Source organism: Erithacus rubecula (genome assembly GCF_903797595.1).
Source record: "Erithacus rubecula genome assembly, chromosome: 12".
Lineage (NCBI taxonomy): Eukaryota > Metazoa > Chordata > Aves > Passeriformes > Muscicapidae > Erithacus > Erithacus rubecula.
Genome location: NC_136664.1, coordinates 10,612,417 through 10,634,398, shown reverse-complemented (window position 1 = coordinate 10,634,398; position 21,982 = coordinate 10,612,417). Strand labels below are relative to the sequence as shown.

Sequence of the window (21,982 nt, the reverse complement as noted above, 5' to 3'; positions counted from 1 at the left end):
ATTTTACTTAATAGACAGAGCATAACATAAACAAGGATTACAAGATGTGAATAGCATCCACCCTCCAGCAGTTCCCAAAATGAACTTACATTTTCATGTTAATATTCAGAGAGCATGTGTGTAACTGGTATCAACAGTACTACTTCACAAGAAAAATTAATCATACAAAGGATGGTAAATAAAAAAAGCAGAGCAGACATTTTACCACAAGAGATTACCTCATCCCATAATTTTGAATGTTTGACAAATGACTGGGTGGGGTTTTTTTGGTTTCTGTTTTGTTGTGAGTTTGTTTATTTGTTTTTTCTTTTTGCAATTTTTTGTTTTTTATCTATTTGTTTTGTTTGGGTTTTTATTTCAGTATTTTTTGGAGTTTTTTTGTCTTTTAACTAAGTCTGAGAAGCATCATACTGTCTTGTTAATGTGTTTTGCCATTACTGAGTTCCAGATGAAATCAAACAGCTGCTTTCCAGCACACTCTTTGTCTCCCCCTAATATTTTTCTGTGTGCCCTTTCATGAGCTATGTGCCAGGACTCAACTTTAGTTCATTTGCCTGCACACTTGTGTCCAGAGTTTGATTTCACATGGACAGTAGATGATGTGGCTGAGGAGGGACGACAAACAGACTGTGAAGTTCAGTTGTGTCCTGCATCTTCCCTTTGTACAAAATAACTTCTGTGTGACAGACTTGCTAGTAAAGTCCTGGCAAGAATGCTTCCAAGGCAAAGATCCTGCAGACATTTATGGAAACCTCCTTTTGCTCTAATGTAAAAGTTTCAAGAAATCAGGCTCAACACTAAAACAGGCAAATGAGCTAAGACAAAGCCATATTCACACCATCCCCCCACATCCCCTCTTGGGCCATCCCTTTGCATCCAAACCCAGGCCTGTTACTGATGCTGAGGAAAAGCTCAGTGGGAAAGCTTACTTTGGATAGGACACCCACTTTTTTACAATGCTAACTTCTCTCTCAGTTTTCCTTTTCATTTCCCCATCTTATTTTCTCTTGTTCCTTGTCTCCCAGCATACTTCCCATGTAAATTCCTCACCTCCAGACCCATCTTTTCCTTCCCTTTCCCCACTGACATACAGCAACCCCAAGAAGGAGCCCATATTCCTTGCAGGCACTCAGAAACCACCAAATTCTTTGCAGTCACTGAAGTTACTCTCAGGTAGACATTAGCTCTTAAATCTCTCAGGTCCCACCTCTGCTTTCTCCTCCACCAGGTGCTCCTGCAGCAGCCAGGCTGCACCCTGGTGGTCTGTGGTTACAGGGATTTTCCTAAATGTGCCTCAACAGAAATGGGAAACATTATGAAAATATTCCAGTCCTCTCTGCTTCCTCCCAGATGATGGGCACTGATGTGTAGGAATTAACTTAAATACAGCAGAACAGTCACTAGTAGTTATGTTTCTTCCTTCATTAATTTTAAGACCTCGTTTCTCACATGGCAAGCATAAAGATGGAGGGAAGCTTCCAGTAAATGCCTAAATAATTTCAACTCTTATTTGAATAAAAGCCTTTCTCTCAGCAACATCACAGATGCTTTTATTTGGGACTATTTCAAGGATTGCTTCTGTTAGGAGGAAACAATTGTGTTGGATTATCAAGCCAATCTGTTGCTCTCTTAACTATAAACTAATTCTTAGAGCTTAATCATTTTCCCTACATCTTTCTGTGCTGTTTTTTTCTGTCACCACTGCAACTTGCCAAAGGTCACCAAAATTTACAATGAACCAAGTGCATGAATTAAGATTATGGGCCTGGTAGAATTAGGACTTCCAAATTAACTGCAATAAAAGTGAAACACAAAAAGTATTTTGATTTGTACTATCTAGGAAGTTTTGTCAACTTTCCCCAGGGCCCTTCTGTTGATTTTAAAACAAAACTCACCATTAGTAGAAAATCTGCCTCTCCTGCTGTAGGGAGACTGTCCTTCAGAGAAGGATGGAAATGCAGAAAAAGCTTGTCTCACATTTACAGGCTTCCCAACAGTCAAATTCTGTGCTCTTCCTAAACAGGCAGCTCAAAGAGAGAAGATACAGAGAGATTCCCCAAAGCTCCAGCACTCAGTGCTCCCACAACACGGGATCCACCAGCAGCTGTACAGGGCCTGTCACAGACCCACCATGTCTGTCTGATGTTGTGGGTGGAAATATAATCCCACATAACTTTCACAAACGTCTGCAAAAAGCTCTGTTACTACAGACTTTGAGTCAATCCCTGAATTCCATTCTAAAATAAATGACAAGTTACATTGACTTGTTTGCTTTAACTATACATAGGCCTGCCAATATATATTGTTGCTGAGGTTATGTCTACTGCATGCTGATACACAACTGGGTCTGTTTTATAAATAGATCCATTTTTGTGCATTTCATCTCAGATGTAAATTATACCACTGACAATATCAATTGGAAAGTTTCCAAATGGGCCTGATTTTGCTATACTAAAATAACTGCTTATTACAGAAGAAAGGTTAAGGAATATTTTCAAATGTGGAAAGATTCTCTATAAAGATTTTCTTATGTTTTCTTACATTTGCTGTGTTCTCATGTACATTGTGTTTGGAATTAGATGCTGATTGGTGTCTCCTTTCATTTCTCTGGGAAAATTGCCCTGTATATAGTAGAACATCTTCTGTTCTTCATTATCATTGAAATCAAAGACTATCAGCTACTGTAGCTATTTATACTTACAAGTAGGTAATCAGAATAAACACGGGTTAACAATTTTTCAAGAAAAAGAAACTTCACTTTATTGATTTTTTTTTTGTTGTAGTAATAGGTAAAAAAAAAATGACCTTTTTTTTCAATTGCTCTTCAAGGACCCTTCAGCTCTTGCTGCTTAAATATGTAGGAAATAATTTTGCATCCAACAAGAATGACATTTTGTCTAACTATGAAATAGATTATTTTCTAAATCCACAAACAAATCACTGCTAGATCATGCTCAGGGCATGTCTTGCACAGTTGCAGATACTGGACTACTGAAGTAAGAAGTATTTAGATCCCAGTAATGGTCAGCTGCTGATGTTAGACCCCATTGCTCAGGGCTGTGTCTGGGTTGGCCTGAAACCTGCTCAGGAAAGGGAACACAGACAGAAACTGTTCCCTGAGCCCAGACTGGACACCCCTAACCCTGCAGGAGGCTGGACTAGAGACCACCTGAGCTCCCCTAACCTGAATGGTCTTATCCTAACATAGCATTGTGACAGAACTACTACCACTGAGACTCATTAGCATTTCTGTCCAAAGGTTTGTAATTGCTTATTTCCACAGACAAAGTATCCTTAGCTGGTACCTGATCATTTACAAGCAGCTCTTGTTGGAGATGAAATCTTGCTAGGACCGAATTAGACTTTGATGCTACCAGATGCTGAGAGCTTGAAGTATGATTCAGCAAGGACCTTAAAACACACACACAAAAAAATCCCTTTAAAAACACTTCTAAAACCCACAGATGCATGATTCAAGTTCCTCAGAAGTTGTCTTGTCCCATTTTAAAAGATGGAAAAAGAATTTAAATTTGTCACAAATACCAAAAAGAAACAAAAACCAAAAAGCAGTACACATGGGGCTTTCTTGCCAAAAGCAAATTTTTATCATGTGCATACTAAGGTACTAACCTGAATTTATATTCTGCACTTAATTTCATACATTTCTTCCAATTCAGTATCAGTTGCAGGATTGGGATCTGGTCCAATTACTAAAAGCTATAACATAAACAGTAATGTAGGTAAAGTCCTATAAAAATATTCATTATCTTTTGGAATATCTCGAAAAACTGATGGGTAAGTCACTGTACACACCTGCAAAAAGACCTGTCTGCAATTAAAACACATAATACTCTGGCTCTGAAATATGAAATACAGTTTGTAACACATTTTTAAATCTGTATTTGAATTTATTTCTCAATTCCAATACAAAACAACAAAATTAAATTTAGCAGCTAATATTTAGTCTTGCTATGTTTGGAGACTTCTTGAACTATGACAATGTCTCACTGTGCCTTAAGATAAGCATTTTAAAGCAATAGTACTATCAATTTTAATATTGATTTACAAAACATTGATAATGTTATATCTAGTCTAATATAATGAGATAAGCTTTGACTTACTCTACAGCAAGATTCACAGAGCTGTTACCTGGTGCACGATGTATTTACCCTTATAACTTCCTAGGTTAAGGTTATAAAAGGTTAAAAGCAACATTTCAAACAGATAAAGTTTATTTGAGCTAAAAAATTTTCCATCTTGATCAACATTCCTGGGAAACTGGAAAACAGCAGTTATCATATCACACCAGAAGGTATCATAATAAAGCTAAAAGCTGTTCTGATAAATGGGAAAAGGGATAATAACAAAACTGATCATTTGACACTGTCATTTCATCTTATGCAGAACCACTGTGGTGACCAAGTTATGCCATAGTAAAAATTCATCTATTCCACAAAAATGTATGTTAATTGTATGTAACATTTTAAAGCATGGTAATACCCAGCTTTAATATGGTTCCTTTGTATCTTAGCCTAGAGATTACATAGAGGCAAGGTTTCTTCAAGCTATTCATTGCTAAAATCTAGACAAAATAGTACTAGGTTACATTTTCCACTTTCCCTGCACAATGTAGCATTTAGAATTAAGATTTAAGAGCATTTTGGAAATACAGACTACTTAATGCAAGAACAAAACTTTCTGGTATGATCGCATGTTTATGTTGCATAAGATAATACAATCCATCTGTTGGGAAAATCCTTGCTGAATATCTGTTTTAGCAATAAACATGAATAGAAATCGGGATTATTTTTTTAAAATCAGAAACTGAGTAACAGTGAGCCTTACGAAGAAATATGTCTAGGAACCTGAGGCAAATTATACATGTTAATGTTGGAGTCACTGAGAACAGTTAACACAATGTAACCAAATGTCAACTGGAATATTTTGCAGTAACTTACTGAAGAGATCTGTGTTTAATGAATATATGAACGCTCGGTTTCTAAGTTTCCAATTTCAGATGGTGAAGATTAAGTGTTAAGGGTGTTACTGTAAATGTTTAAGAGAGATGAACATCACTGATTTTCTAATTTTACCACATGGTTTATTTCAGAAGAAAACAAGCACCAGTTAACATAGTTCTCCTGCAAGTCAGTAAAGAGTCATACACAAAAACTTAATACAATTCACTTCTTTGTTTATGTGCAGGATATTTAGTTTGGTTTGCAAAGTATTAGAAGAATAATAAGAACCTCCTGACAGAATACCACAACTAAATTTCTAAAAAGCCACTCAGTTAATCTCAGTGTTGAATCTGGCTGTTTCAAATTATTGTAATGTATAATAACAGTCTTATTGACAATATATATGCACAGAGCCAAAAAAAGCTAGAAATAGTGGCCAAAATGATGAACTAAGTGCCAGCCCAAATGACAACAAACATATGGCCATTAACTGAAGAATGGAGGGGTTTAGGAATGCAGCTGTCTGTGGTCTCCTCAAGTTCCAGAGGAATGAAATGCTGTGAGGATTGGCTAAGTCTGGATGAGAAGTACTACTGAAGATGGTAGGTCCTAAAATGGAGTCAAGCAGCAGACCATGTTGGAATTCAGAGATTTCTGTGGTCAGAATATATTCATTCCATTGGCCTCATAATGTACATCAACAAATTAATATTGTATGGATGTCATTTCAAAGCCTACTGAAGACGAAGAGCCATTACTGAAGCCATTAGAGCACAGATGGTTCAAACTATATGCAGATATTCATACTTGCATTTCTGCATTATAGCAGGGTTTTTTTCTGTTGAACTGTAATGAATTGTCTCATAATCTATTCCATCTTCTTGCCATTAGCAGGCTTTGAATGTTCACAAATAGGAGCAAAGAACTCATTTTCCAGAGCTTTAATCACACAAAGAGGGAATGCCTAATTCTCTAAATGAAATGGTCTGTGATCACTGAAGCAGAGATTTAATATATCACGGCAAATTAGGTAGATTTTAATAAATTACTTATCTCTCTGAATACTTTACATATGCTTATGAAGAAACATAGCCTGTTTGCAAACAGTGGAAATCCACAGTCTATAAAATCCTTTGAAGAAAATGACAAATAAAAAAAAGTAAATTAAAAAATGAAATGTATTATATCCTCATTCTCAAGAGACAATCCTTTTGCAGCATTGATTCACAGCTCCATTAAAAATATCAATTAAATCCTTCACTGAGATTGGTTAAAAGCTGTAAAATTAACTTTCCACACTAGACAGTAGTCATTCAGATACAACAATTTATTGTATATGTTTGATGTAAGTTCTCAAAGTGACAAAACTCGAATGAAAACAGTTGTCCATCCCTAAAGCCCAAAGTAGGTGAAGCAAAATCTGATACTGTATGGCTTCTTTTTGTGCTTTGACAGATGTTGGCTGCAAGTAAATCATCTACTGTACAGAAAATTATTGTGCCTGCCCTCCCCCTACTTCAAATTATGGTAACCATAAACAGCTGATTATAATGTTAGTAGAAGGGTAAAAGTTATTTAAAAAAAGGTTGCATTAATTTAATAAGTCCTGCAACTAGCCTAATTTTTTATATTTAATTGATAGGAACTGCATGCATCAAAGAAAACACATACTGAGATTTAATGTGCATAAAATGGATATTAGCATTTTAAAGAGGCAGATTAACACATTAATCCAAGTAATTTTCATATATTGCTTTTAATAAAATCTTCACAGTATAAAATTCTTAATGAGGCTAATCACAGGCATTCCATTTAGCGGGGTGATTAGGGATAACATAAAAGTATTTTTAATCAGTTTTCTAAGGCTTATGGTTTTTTTATTAAAAATTAAAATTTTGACTTGCATTTTTATTACTGTTTTATGTAGGAAAAAAATCTTAAAAATGCAAATAAAGCACATCGCTAAATCATGTAGGTATTAATTATTTACAAGACGTTGTCCATTGTGGAGATATTCTTAGCCTAGGGGGGAAATATAAAAACAAACAGACTGAAAAGTATACAAAACTTTACAACTACAAATCAAGCGTCCTTTTCATATAAATTATACATTAAATATACTGTAGGAATTACAAAGATCTCATCTTTGATGCACTATCAAGCATGTATTTACACTGGGAGAAGGATCTTCTGTAGGCAAGCTTCCTTTCATGCCTCGTAGTCATCTTTGCATTCCCCTCTCGACTGAGGGCAGCGCATGGAGAGCTTCCACTGCTCCTTTGAGCTTTCCAATTACTGCACTATCATCTTCTGAATCAAAAACTAGAAAGGAAACATTATAAAACAGCATTAGCAATTTCATTTAAGGTTTCACTTTTGTTCTTCCTTAGCGTTTGGACAGATTAAACGGCTCCTAGTATACATAAAAAAAAAAAAAAAAAAGAAAAACAAAAAGAGAAAAAAAAAGGAAGCAAACAAATAATAAAGGAATTTTACTTTTCAGATACTCAGCCTACTGGACTAAGAACTAAGAACTCTAAGAACTAGAATGTACATCAATGAAAGTATCAGGGCTGGAATTAACTCTGAAATAAAACCATTCATATAATAATTGCCTATATAAATAAATATTTTTTCACAATGTGTAAATAAAGGTGCTCCAAGTTCTATTGAAAAAATATATGCATAGTCAGAAATAATTTTAAGTAAAAAATATAACAATTAATGCATTTTCTATACTGTGTGTATGATGGGTCCAAGTCAGCCTGGACAATTATTAGCACTTAAATAGCAAGTTGTTCTTTCAAGTTTGTGCAATGCAAAATTATTTAAATTTCTAAGCTTCTGTGTGTTTTAAAATAGTGAAGTATGAGCAAAGATGACAATTCCCGCAGATGAAACTAACTACCTTCATCTTTGTGTATGTGGGTTTTAAAGTAGTATTTAAAATTTCTATGTTACAGAAATTAGCTGACATGATTGAAAATTGCACTCTTTAACAATATCTAAGTAAGCCCAGAGGGCCAGAATTTCTGCTGCTGTGATTAAAACATGCTGCTAAGTCAAAAATGAGACTCTTTCCCAGTCCTGCACAAAAAGCAATGAAGCTGCCTAACATGACTCTAGAAGGAATTTGAATAAAAACAAATAATCTTGACAGCATATCTTTTCAAAGCAAATTACACAGCTGACAAATAGCAAGATTATGTATTTATTCTATTAATTAGGATAAGTACTCTGGGACATGCAATGATGCCTCATGTTGCAACTGCTTGGCTGCTGGGACAGCTCAGAAGAGGTTCAGAAAAGGGAAAACACAGGATAAACCTCTCACCATTTACCCTGTTGAAAGAGCTGTTACAGGACAGATAGGATGCTCTTCTTTGAGATCCAAAATATTTTGCATATTCTTGAAAAAAATCACTCAGTGAACTGTCAGAGCAGATTTCAGAGGACAGTATTATTTTTACTATAAGAACAACAGGAAAACTATAATTCATGATATCCTAACATTAACCCTACTTTATCAGTTTTCATATTATCTCTGAGACTTACTGTTAGATGTTTTGATTATACAGTTTCTTTTTTATCCATCTTGCTTAGTCATGCACTTATGGCTTCAAGTGTCATGGATGTCACTTCCACACAATCAGCAATGAAAGGAACAAGATCTGAAAAAGCTCCATGCTTGCAGTCCTCAAACAGAGTGAATGAAGCTCATGGTATCTGAGAATAACTACATCTTCATGTGGCAGTGTCCCATGAAGTTTTATGCACCTAAGTTTATTCTTTTTCCCTCAAACTAATATCCATCTCAGAGAATGTGTACATATTGCTCAGGAATTCTGTTTATCATGCCATTACATTTAATAGAAGTTGATGTCCAGATCTCAAGAACAGACCCTTTTCCAATAAATTTTTCCAAGAAAATCTTCTGCCATCATCTGACATACATTAATGCAAAATTAATTTCAATTCTCTGAAATGTCTAAATTTTCAGAAAATATGCAGTGTTATATGTTATGGCAACATAACTGTATAGCATCTGCAGGAAAGGACAGAAGAGTGGATAAGAAAAAAAATAAAAGCATTTTTAGCTATGACTATCACTTTAATAGATATAATGCACATAAAATAAAAATTAGTTCAAATGTCTCATGATTAGGGGAAGAAATACTCCTCAATATTGAAGTAGCTGTGTTACATAATAATGATTAGCTTTTGACAGAACAATAGCTGGTAACAAAACCCAGTCCTTCCTGTCATAATAATTCTCTCAGATGGTGATTAATATTTTTAAGAGTTTCATGAAAGGCAACTTTCGAGGGTAAAAAATTATATTTGTATCACTAATAAGTCTTATTAAATAGGAATTATGATAATGGAAACTGTTGTCTTAAAATATAGAAGAAAAACAACTTTCCAGTGAAAGACTACAAAATACCTTTTGGAGGAGATGTGCTTTTGTACAACTACTTGGAGAAAAATTAGGGCTGCAGAAAAGCTTAACTGTTCAGCCACATGAAGAAGTGCATCAAATCTGTGTATTATTTTTCCAGGGTACAGATTTGATTATTTGCATTCCCTTATTGTGTATTTTAGCATGGATGCAAATTATGCATGATAATGGAAATGGTAAGAAAGCCTATTTCCTTCCCTCAATACTCAGCTCTCCATAGCTCCAAGTCTGGTAACTACCCCCAACAGTAGAGGTACCAAAGTCACACTGGCCTGGCATTCCAGTAGGGCTAACTGGAATTCCTGCTCTGCAAAGGGTACCTGGTGTGCACTGTGTCCAGCACAGAGCTGGTTCATGCACCCACAGAGGGCTGCTTTATCACAAAGATACTCTCAGCTTCTTCCCAGAGCTTCACCACAATAGGAAAGAGGATTGAAATGGAGAGGGAGGAGAAAAATGCACCGTAACTGTGCACTGGTAACCGTGACCCTGATACCACAGGCAACAGGAAACTCTAAGCAAGGAGAATATTTTCCTTCACTGTCTGAGAGGACTGAGTAACCTTCTCAAGTCTTCCTATGAGCACTATAAAAACACTCTCCAAAGGCCCAGGAAAGGGAAGATTCCACAGCTCCTATTCACCTCCACTTGTGTTGGGGAGTCACAGTGAAGGGCTGGTCACAGACTTTTTCAGAGAGGTGCTCACAGTGAACTGACCCTAACCAACCCCCCCAGTATTTCACAGTCTTGGATACAGTTTCATATGGAAGACACATAAGCTGGACCTACTCTGGGGGTTATACTGAAACTTTAAATAAGATACAGACATCAGCAATACAGAATTACTGACTTAAATTTTAACAAAAATATATAGTCCTATGACAATGAAGTATGTTGAACAAAATAGAGAATTACGGGAAGCAGACGTCCTCAAAGTTCTTAGGTTTAATAAATTAATTACTACGAGCTGGGGATGCTGTTTGGTTTTGGTTCTTTTAAACATGCTTTAAAGAATGACAGTAATAGTTTCTGCAGACTTTTGCAAACAAATGTGGAAGCCTTTAGCTAATATTAAAGAATTTCTTCTTGACACAATGTCAAACAATTACTTTCACAGTAAATCTTGTAGAGAAAAGAAAAATTTGACAAATAGTTTTTAAGCTACAAAAGTTTACAAGAAAGGGGTCTCTACAACTCACCATCAATGTCTTGTTCAGTGGCATTTCTTTGCTTCTTTTTCAAACAGATTCAGCAAAATCAGTATCTTCACATTCACGTTCCTGCTCATCTGGGGTATCACTGAGCACTGTAAACTTTAGGGTAAACACACAAAGAAAAAATTGCATTAAAAAAGGAATAAAAATCAACTTTAAAAAAGGAAAAAAAGACTAAACTACATTCTGTTTTTTATTCTTCTGCTGCATAAACAAGAACTCTTATCAATTAAATTCAGCATTTTCCATCACAAGACCAGTCCAAGACCCTCACTTTTAAATCTTTCCTTCATCTTTAGAATAATTTAGCTGTACTAGAAGGAGAGACAAGTTGTTGCCATAGATCCACAGGCTTACAAAAATGTTTCATTTTTCTTCCCCCTCCTACCACCCCAATGGTACAGTTCTTGTTTATATGGCTGTACAAACAACTACACAAAATATATGGTTTTCTTCTGTGAACTTAAATTACACCCATTGCCTCCAAGTATGGTTTTTCTTTCAAACACATAATTCCAGTATTGTGTTGGAGCTGGCTTGAGTTAGTGGCTTGTGCTGGGGCCAAAAACACCAAGACTGACAAAATGACAGGAATTTAGAGCTAACATTCGGTATGTCTTGGCAATATTGTTCAAACTTTGAATGCCTGTGAGCTTTATAATATAAAAATGTTACAAAAGGCATAATTTCAAATGTGTAGCAAATGTGTAGGTTACATCTAAGACTACAGGAAAGGATATCTTACACCAAATATGAATACATGAATAAAGCTATAGGTAGTGTTGCTCTCCTACATTTCTCTCTGGGATTCCAGACTTTCTCTCTAGCTGATTTCCACATTTCTTTTCTGTAATACAAGGTATAGGTACACACTTCCTTGAAGGAATTCCAAATCTACTGAATAGGAAGAAATTTTAACATCCTTTTAAAAAGTACCATGTGAGAAGATAATTACTAGGCACTACAGGAAAGAATAGAAAACTAAATGAAACCAGTTTGTCAAAAGAAAAGTGAAAAAACATTAAGTGCTTTAAGCTATAAAACATGTTTTACAATGAAAGCCGGAATGATTATTTATTTTTGTTTTTAGAACAATACTTAAAGGTACTAGCAGGTAATTTATAGCAACTGGACAGAAGCTCTTACATAGACACATTTGATCCATTTTTTTTTATTCCAGAGATCAGAGTTTTGACACAGCTAGTAGAAAACTTTGTGCATGAATTCAGTGTATTACAGTGAAGTTTATACTGTGCTCATGCTCTATTCTAAAACATGGGAGGCACAGATTTTGTTACTTTGGGGAACAATGACTTCACGTAGTCTGTTCCTTGGAATAACAATCATTTCCCACCAAGAAATGATGCACCTGTCAGGATCAGGCTGGAAAGCTCTTGCATAAAGCTGTTCACTCTTGTTATCACAGCAGGGTGACTGCTAGAAGAATGGATTCCTCCATTCTTCACATATGTCTCTCCTGACACTTGTCAGAAGAGCACACACTCTACCTCCAGGTCTCTGCACTTCAACTACAGTCTGGCATGAGGAATCACAGAAGTTTCACTACACAACTGAAATTTCTACACTCCTAAAATGCCAAAAGGCAACAGTGAAAGAATAAAAACATCTACGACAGTTACAAAAAGTTAAATGAATGGCCAGAAATGTGTGCTGTTAACTGAATATGCAAGTAAATCATGATAGGGTTCAGATGCTGAAATAATAATTGTCTATTCTGCTTTTATTCCAAAATTTTACATGTATTAGCAGGTATATCTTCCTAAAATTAATAAGGAATCTGAATACCCATTATACAGAAAAAGAAACAAAACAAAAAGGCTACCCATGTAACACAAAATATAAGAAAACAAATATTCTGACAAAATCTCCATATTAATGACATAGACAACTGTCTGAAAACATAAAGAAAACATACTTGTCAAAAGAAGAGAATCATCTCTGTGGTTTCAACAATTGCTAACCTAAAAAGGATTTCAAACAGTCTTCCTAGTCCCCTATCACCTCATGCTCATGTACTTCATATTTTATATCATTCTATTTAACAGCATGTTTTTTGTGATTTTTTGATACTAATTATTTTTGCTTTTTCTGCAACTAAAGTCATTAATTCAAATGTGGAATCAAAATAAACATTTCTAATAAACTTTAAAAATTATTCCATATCAATTAATGAAATTGAAAGAAGAGAAAAATCAAATTTATTTTTGAAATTGCATATGCACGAACGGTGAATTCCACTCCAAATTTTAGACTGAATATTAAGATAAAATTATTCAGTTGTCAAGCCCTGGAACAAGCTGCTCAGGGAACTAATAGAATCACTATCCCTGGAGATATTTAAAACTGCAGTGCTGGGTTAACAGTTGAATTTGATGACGTGAAAGTTCTTCACCAACCTAAACAAGACTCTGCAAAATACATATTTTCCATGTAAATTCCAGGCCAAACTAACATTTATTTCTTTGTAAGCATAAATGAAAAGGATGTAAAGCTGTGAAATGCATTCATTTCAGGGTCAAATTGGTTCAGTTTCAAGTACAGAATTAGCCTATAGTTGCAACTTTGGCTTAGAAATAATATTGTGTATTATAACAGTATATCATTTTTAAGTGATATTCATTAAAGTGATTCTTCTTTTAGAAGAAAAAAATAGCATGTGCTTTATCCATCTATTCATGTTCTAATATGGATCAAATCATTTTGAGTATCATTTCCAGCAACATTCATTGTGACAGGAAAAAAAAATTAGTACACTACTTAATACACATAATACACTGCCTATGCTGCTATAATTTGGCCTAGCACAAACAGCAATAAAGCATCAGGCTAAACCATCTGCAGGCAATTTTCAATGATATTTATATCCTTGATAATTTGGTTTCCTGAGCTTTAAAGCATTAGTTTAGTTCAGTTCCTGTTTCAGCTGAAAAAGCACTGATACTAGTTTGTAAGGCTCGTGATAGAAAACACGTGTTGAAGATATAACTAGGCCCGGTTTAAAATGCACAGAGTTGGAAACTTTTGGTGTATGGGCACAATCTTTCCATAAATTTTGTTTCTTGGTGGTCCTCTTGCTAGGATCAAGTGGGGAACTGGACTACTGATGAACTTCCTGTCTTCCTCTTCAGACAATGCAGAACTGAAATTTCAACATGAGCCAAGGCAGACACATCAGTGACTGCAGAAAACAACCCACCTGGAAACACTGAAGACAGTGCCATGGTACCAACATATAGAAGACAAATGCTTCTGTTCAGAGAAAAAGCTCACTGCTGTAATTTTACCTTACTTTCACCTTAGACTTGTAAAATAATGATACAAATTATCTAAGCATTTATAGAAGAAATCGCAGCATACTGACTAGCTATTTTCCTTTGCTAATTTATTCCTCGGGGGAAAAAAAAGAAAAAAGAGGAGTATTTTGTCTTCAGTATTGTCAAATTTTAGAAGCTCATTATCCAATTTCCTATTCTATATGGTAGAATAAGTCATTTGCTTGCTTATTAAGTGAAGTATTTTTCAGTTTGTTTTTTTTTTTTAATTCTCCAAACCTTCTGCTACTCCATCTCAACAAGTAAAAATTTCATGATGTTTCATGCTCCATTCCAGTAAACCCTGTTTTCTGGCCAAGACATGAAACTCAGATCTAGAAATGAAATGAAGAGAGATCACTCTTCCTTATTGTGGAGTGAATTACTGATTTGTGAATAAATACTTGTTCAAAAGATTTACAAGTAACTCCAACACTTCAATCAGCAGGTATCTTATTCTTCCACAAATGAAATGAATCTTTAAATTCGTCATTATTCCATTTTAATGATTGACCTTCAAGAGAAAATGGAATCAAAGGATGTCATTCATTCTGCATAAGCAATGTAAAAAAATGGAATAAAACCAAATTTTATTATTATTATTATAAAATTGGACAAGAATAATTTATATTCTTTCTCATATGTATTCACATAATAGCTGCCTGCCTATCTATCTATCTATCTATCTATCTATCTATCTATCTATCTATCTATCTATCTATCTATCTATCTATCTATCTCTGGAAATTCTAGGGCCAAGAAACACTTTCTACAGCCTTTAGACTCTTAGTACTATTCTGAATTCAGTAAGCAGCAAATGTAGTACACTACACTGGGCAGATAAATGCTTTTCAGATCCATTAGTGATAGAATACTGGTAATAGATGCTCTCTTGCTGAACAAATTTGTTAAAAACCAACCAACCAACCAACCAACCAACCAACCAACCCAAACTCCAAACCACAGCACTAAACCAGCATCAGGTGAGGTTGCAGTATTCCATGTCACATGAACCAACAGTGGGAAGAAATAAGAGTAACAGTCCCATCAGAATGCAATTATAATTCCTAGCTGAAACAAATGTTTTTCTAGTTAGTTAGTTAGGTATTCGACTTCTCAGTCAAGCCTCCTCAAAAGAGACAAACAAGGTGAACCACAAGCATTATTTACTAAGACTTATAACAGAGTTTTCTAGCACTAACATGTACTTGCCAGTGAGAAGATCTGGCTTAAAAACAGACCTGAGACCTCTTTCTGCACAATTATCTGCCTTAACCACATTTATCACTGCAAAGCAAATCAGAATTACTATTAGTATCAAATGTTTTTCACCTTTTAGAAGGGTATGAGGAAAAGAACAAAGAAAAATAAACATTTCTTTCTTTTTTCGTAAGGAAAAGCAACAATGCTAAAATCAAATTTGAAAGGCCATGTGATCTAATGGTGTGTCACTGGCAGGTTTATGTGCACACTGTCAGAAAAGATACAAGCAGCATCTAAGCATGCCACATAGCTGTCACTTTCTGTTAATGGCAATAGCACTCATGATTTTAAAAGCCAGTGGTCTTTATTGCTTTGTATTTGAAGTGATTTACTGCATTTTCTTCCACTGAGGAAGCCAGTGATAATGATAATGTATGGCAGAGTGCTTGTCCTTTTTGACAGCCTCAGTAATTTAATCCTCTTTTCCTGCCACAATATTTCAATAAGAGAAACCTCTAGACCAATGGACTGGAGAAAATCCACAGCCTGGGGAGTGTGAGTGAGTGCTCTGAAAGCTTTTCATTGTTTTAATTTAAAATACAAACACAAAGATCAGCTTTTAATTTTTGTACTATTAATATGACCTAGACTGAAAGTTAGCCTTGGTTTGGAAAACATACTAGAAGAATGAGAAGCAGGGTTTAAGAAATTCTTTATGAAGTTTTTGGGCATCTTATATCAGAGAAAGTAGCTGCTTGCCTGCATATGGTTTCAGTCTGCAAGTATCAGCTAACTACTGTGAAAGATTACAAAAACTGAAAAGGTGTTAAAGGATTTAAAAAAAAAAAATTAAATAAAGAAATGAAACGGAAAAGGTTTTGCTAGGACAGAACTAGAATGAAAGAACCAGAACTAGCTCTTCGGAAGAGTTTTTTATGGGGAGAAGGTGGAACTAGAAATTTCTGTCATTAAACTATAACATTTTTGATATTCACTTTCTTCTAGTTACTCTGCCACTGCACTCATAATTCTTTTTGACTCTACGTGATAGTAAGGTTTCTTTTTCCCCTGAGCAGACAGAAATCTTTAATGTATCTCATACTGTCTTCTGCTACCCAAAATAAACTTCTTTGTATAAAAAGAAAGCATCAACTCTGCTATGTTGGAATACAGTCATATGAGGAGATAGTAAGGCCTAAATTCCTTGTAGAGGGATGTATTGAAGGCCATATCTCTATTAGTGCTAGCAAGCCTGTTGCCTAGAGCTCTTGATTTTTCAGTTTTCTCCAGAGCTGTTCCCCAGCTCCTAGATGAGCAGCCAAACTGCTTTTAGGGATGGGTTACTATCACAAACAGTCCAGTTGCTGAGTCATTCAATCGAAGGAATCTGCAGTTCACACCTTTTTCTCTCTAACAGAAAGCAAAGCACTGGCATTGTCTTTGAATCCTTAGTTTCCACTCATAATTTCTTACTTTCTTAGGTTAAAAGAAGCTGTTATTGTCATCTGCTGTTCTTTTGGGCATGTGGATGACTTTCCACATGTGCTACTCTCAGGGCCAAGTGCTCCTGAGGCCACCACAGGAAGTGATGGGGAGGCAGCAGGGAGACAGATGGACAGCCAGAGAACTTCAAAGGAAATGCCACATCAACAGATTCTTCCCTTTCCCATAAGCATCCCAAATGGAATTTCCTACGTTTACTAATACTGTATCTAAAACAATTTTAAATGCAAATTATGAACAAACTTAAAGAGTTCAAATTCATTTCACTCAATGGAAAAATTCAGACTAGCAAGTAAAACATTCAACACAAGAACTTCATTCAAATCTGGGGAAAATGATTAACCAGAGTGAAAAAATATTTTTAGATCCTGATGAATAACACACTTTCATACCACCCCTTAGTACTGCCTGAACTTAGAAGCATTAACATTGCTGCAAGGTATGGAACATCTCATATTTCTATCCAATTAATTGCAAAATTAATTCAAATTTAAATTGTGACAGTTTGCCTCTAAAATTATAATTTTAAAGTTAGTTCTAAAGAAGTACTAAAAGCTGAAGATTACAATGACCCTGAAACCTTGTTAGAAATTTCTGCAATTCAAAATATTCCTGTCCTGTTACGCTGTTTTTTCCTGGTTCACATTCTAACAAAACTTAACAACTACACGATAAAGCAGATTTTCACCAAATGAAGAAAAAAAAATGCTCCACAGTCTTGATCTTATTGTAAAAAAGGAATAAACAAACAGAATTATAAAAATGTTCCCTGATACAAAGCCTTATCATTTAAGGAATCCACTTTTAGAATAGGGATCTAGATGTTTATTTTTAATAAAAAGTACATCCCATCTTTCCCACACTTCTCCTCTCCACTTCCACTTGTACTTCAAATTGTTCAAATAGTCACATGTTCCCCAGAGAGAAGTTTTTGAGAAAAGAAAGCTTCTTCCCAATTCCAAATAAATTTCAAATAAAACCTCTGCCAGGTTTCATAAGTTTTCTGTTTCTGCTGTCTGTTCTCTAAAAGCACTGTGTAAGTTGGCAATTTTCACTGTTCTTTGAATGTATGGGCCTGAATTGTTTGGAAACATCCTTGGATATTCTAACAACTCTTTTCAGTGGTAACAAACACCAACAGCTCCTCTCAGTCAGTGTGATCATCAGGAGTCATGAGCAATGCCATGGACAATCAAGAGTTTTAATCCTGCACTGTCTAAACTTCCCTACTCAAGTTTCTATTCCAAGACTCTGGAAGAAAGAAAATGATCTTCTAACCATTCTTAGTGAAAAAATCATTGTTGAAAAAACACAATTAATGCCAAGTTACATGCTTGAACCACCTGTGAAATGGAAAGGATCTTGTATGTCCAGATCACTGGAACTCTATTATATTGTTTTTTAACAAGGTTCTGTTAATCTTTTGTATCTCACATGCCAGACAATGACAGTGAAGACTGTGCAAAAGGTATGGGAAAAACTTTAAATGTTTTCAAAGCAATGAATCTCATGAAGCCTTTTGTAGCAGCTAAAATGTTTTTAAAACAGTCAATCTGTTCCAGTTATAGATAATATAAAATGCTTTATTTATTATAAGAATTAGTGATTTTTTTTAGATTACTTATGGACTTACTCCAATTTTCTCCATGCAAAAATCTAAAAGACTATTAGTTTCCTTCTAAGCTCAAAGTAAATTTCTTTCTACCCATGCAAATCTCATTTTTATTAAAGAAAATATTCAATTAACCTCAAATATTCAGCATACTCAAATCTAATTAGACATGAATAAGAGAAGGAGCAAAGCTATAGTAAACATACATGCAGATTTCATTACTATTATCTTACTGGCTTCTCAACTGGTATTATCAAAAAGCAGACTCATTAGGCTTTTCCCCCTATATTCAAAACTAATGTTGAGTAGAAATTAGACACCCAATTATCTAAGCAAACCTCTACAAATAACAACCACATAAGTATAATGCTGCAGAATATAGTCCTGAAGCAATTAAGACCAAAACCCACATTTTAATATTGATTTGTTGGGATATTTCGAAGTTCAAACAGCTTTATAATCCATACCCAAGCTGTAAATAGAAAAATCAAAGTTGCACAGTCAGGTTATGATTAACAGAAATAATAAAATACAGCACTACTACATTGGAAAGCCTTATGAACTACAGTCTCTCCAAAGCATTATGCTATTTTCAAATATCACACCTTGAAATGTATTGAAGTTTCATAATTACCTTAAATCTCTGAAATTTTATTCTATATTCATCCTATCTTTCCTACATTTTTAGTTAACTTTGCTGAGCAAATACCTAAAAAAAACTAGATCATAACTAGTATGCCCAGGAATCAGAATATTGTGTAAGACTTCTATACCTTCTGAATGCTTGTTCTTTTCAAAGCAATGAGAATTCAAAATGCAAGAGAAATGAAAAGCCTTTAGAAGCTTTTATTGGCTGATGGTATTATTTCAACAGGTTTTGAAAAAGATAATTCATTTATGTCTGCCTAACTAGAAGATCTGGAGAAGTGCCTACAGAAGCTAACAAGATGAAACTGTCCAGCTCATAAAAAGAGTTCTTATTTATGCAATGTCTTATTTAACATATGATGCCACAAATCCCATTTGTCTGAATGGAAGGAAGCCTCAGTGAATTCAGGACTTTACAGGACTACTGTTTTTTGGTGGGTTTCTTTTTCTTCCCCGAGGCCTTACAAAGATCAGTGTCCTTCTAGGAGTTACAAAAGTTAACAATTGCATGGTGGATTGAGAGCAACTACTTTCAGATGTTCATTTATCAGAGTCTAGCATATGTAACATGCAGGATTAAGTATTCTGCAGTAAATAGCAATTTATTAGTATTACATACAATTGAGTAATTTCCCATTTAAAAAAAATTCTTATTAAAGGTACATGGAGTATTCATAAGTGATGATGAAATCCATTACATATTTCTCTAAATGTATTTCAGTTGTACATAGTTGGATAGAATGTTTTCCTTTTACTGTATCATGCATCAATAGAAAAATTAGTTTGCCATTCTCATCTGAAAAAAAACCGCATTATGTAAAGCCTGATTTTAAAATGTATGCACTACCAGCATATTTAAATATAGTGCAGTTTGAATTTCTTACATAAGCCTATTTTTGCTTAATAATTGCTACCTTATCTCAGTTCTTAAAAATCATCATTAGCATTTTCCAAAATAGTTGGAAGAATGGCAAATACAACCAATATAGACATAAAAGCAAATCTAATGTATAGGAAATAAGCTTTGTTGCAGGCATTTTCATAAGACAATTTTAGGGAAGAACACACCTGCTCAGAGATAGGTCCCACTCACCAGTGCTATAGTTACAGACACTCCTCTGACCACCTGTTTGGTTTGGAACTGACAGTGGAGTGTCCTCTGCAGGGAAATTGTTTCATCTGCATTGTAAACTCAGTTGCTCTATTTCATCTAGTGTAATTCATGACTTAGTAAAACCAAGTGATGTCATTTTAATCCAGATTTTTCAGCTTCCTATTTAAAAACAAAACATAAACCAAAATAATTATTTTGTGTTTCTCTAAGTGTTAACACAAACCAAACATCCATGTGAACCACTGAGCAGTTTGTAAAATTAACACTGATGGACTGATTTGACATAGACACAGTAAGAACCTAAACCCCATGGTTTGCAGTTAAGAATATTGTTGCAACAGATACTGATTGACAGTTGATGCTTAAGATATTTTAGCAATAGTCATAGTCTACTGGAGAAGATTAGATTAAGATTATGTACTATGCTATCTGAACCATTGATTTCAGCTGCCATTATTTTAGCTACACAGATCCTGCAACTGCTGGAAACAGTTTCAGTAATATTAGGTACCAAAGTTTTCCAAATGGAAGAGAACTTTTAGTGTCCACTGCACACTATACAACATTCAATAAAAATCCACCAAGTCACACAGCTGTTAAGCATGTAAAGTACAACTGCATTTATATGAAATTCAACTTCACATACTTACCTTGACTAGTTAAATCAAACACACGTTTAACAGTTAAAATTAATAATATCATAAAATTAAACACAGTTGTTCTTCATCACACCTTTTCTTACGTAGAGCATTCAAAGACAACATTCTTCAAAGAGCAAACACAACATGTTGGAGTACGGAAATGTCAAATTTTTTTTTTTTTTACTTCTTTCATTTCTTTCAAGTTCATATCTTTATTGGAAATATTTCCCCTACGTAGAAATATTTTGACAATTTTTGATTTTAAGCTTAAATCACTTGAAGTATTAATCATATGCAGAAGATTAGCTTTCTAGATTCAGTGTTCGAACTGCAAGTCAATATTCTAATTTATTAAGGAGATAGCTTACATTTCCCCAAGCAAACTATATGATTAATCAAACTGAAAAGCAGGTGTATCCTATTGTAAAAATATCCATCATAAAGAACAATTTCCATTGCTGTCAAGTCCTTTCAATATTTGATGAAGTAATTTTACCCCCTCCTTTCAAAAGACATTTCCTTTTATTATGTATCCTAAGACACTTTAACTAAAAACCCAAATCTGAATATTTCAATAAGGTTGTTTTATTATTCAGTAGATTCATGGAAATTTTACTAGGATGACAGAAAAAATTCCACACCATTCTGTCTCCACTAATACAGGTACACGGCTTCAGCTGGCAATATTACTGGGATTAGCATAGAATGATGAAATATTTAAAAGGAATTTTTTTTCTAAAATCTAATAAATCAAATGACTGCCAAATGTCATTAAAGTGATGGTCTCTGACTTGAATATGCTTTTCATATTCAAATTTGAAAAGAAAGAGATGAAAGCCTGGAAAGGTTACTCAGTTTCAACTAATAACCTCAAGCACTCTACATTCACATGCATAAAAAATGAAATTGGCTCTATTGTCTAATTTTACTTCAGAAACAACTCTTTTCTTCTTGCACTGAACAGATGTATTAGCATCTGTATTTAAAGGGATATGCTGAGTGGTTTTGTTCGCCCCAAAGTATTTAGCAGCTATGTCAGACTAGTTTGTACACAGACAGTAGCTTATGAATCAAGTCCAAATACAATATCCTGTATTATAAAGTGTTCCTTTTACACATCTTAAATTTTGTTTGACATATTTAACACTTGTAATTGCATACAGTAGGCAAAGAATATTACACTTTTTCAAGACTAGTGGGGTAAATGCAGGTATTCTGCTTTCTAACTTAAACCAAAGCAAGTAACCGAGTCATGCTATTGAAAATTATGAGAAAAAAACCACCAGAATTATCTT

The 21,982-nt window shown here is 34.6% G+C and overlaps 1 long non-coding RNA gene across 7 annotated transcripts in view; it reads right to left on the bottom strand.

The window, feature by feature from the left end:
• Window positions 1-6,272: 6,272 nt before the first annotated feature.
• The window catches only part of LOC306806850, a 49,804-nt gene continuing 34,094 nt past the window's right edge, over window positions 6,273-21,982 (bottom strand). For 3 of the 7 annotated variants that reach the window (XR_013775589.1, XR_013775590.1, XR_013775592.1), the window contains 2 exons: window positions 10,620-10,726; window positions 6,273-7,283 (listed from right to left, as the gene is read on the bottom strand). This is a non-coding gene — a long non-coding RNA (uncharacterized lncRNA). Of the gene's footprint in view, window positions 7,284-10,619; window positions 10,727-16,371; window positions 20,206-21,982 lie in introns of those variants that run through there. The other 4 variants (XR_013775591.1, XR_013775595.1, XR_013775593.1 and 1 more) reach the window with 4 other exon arrangements.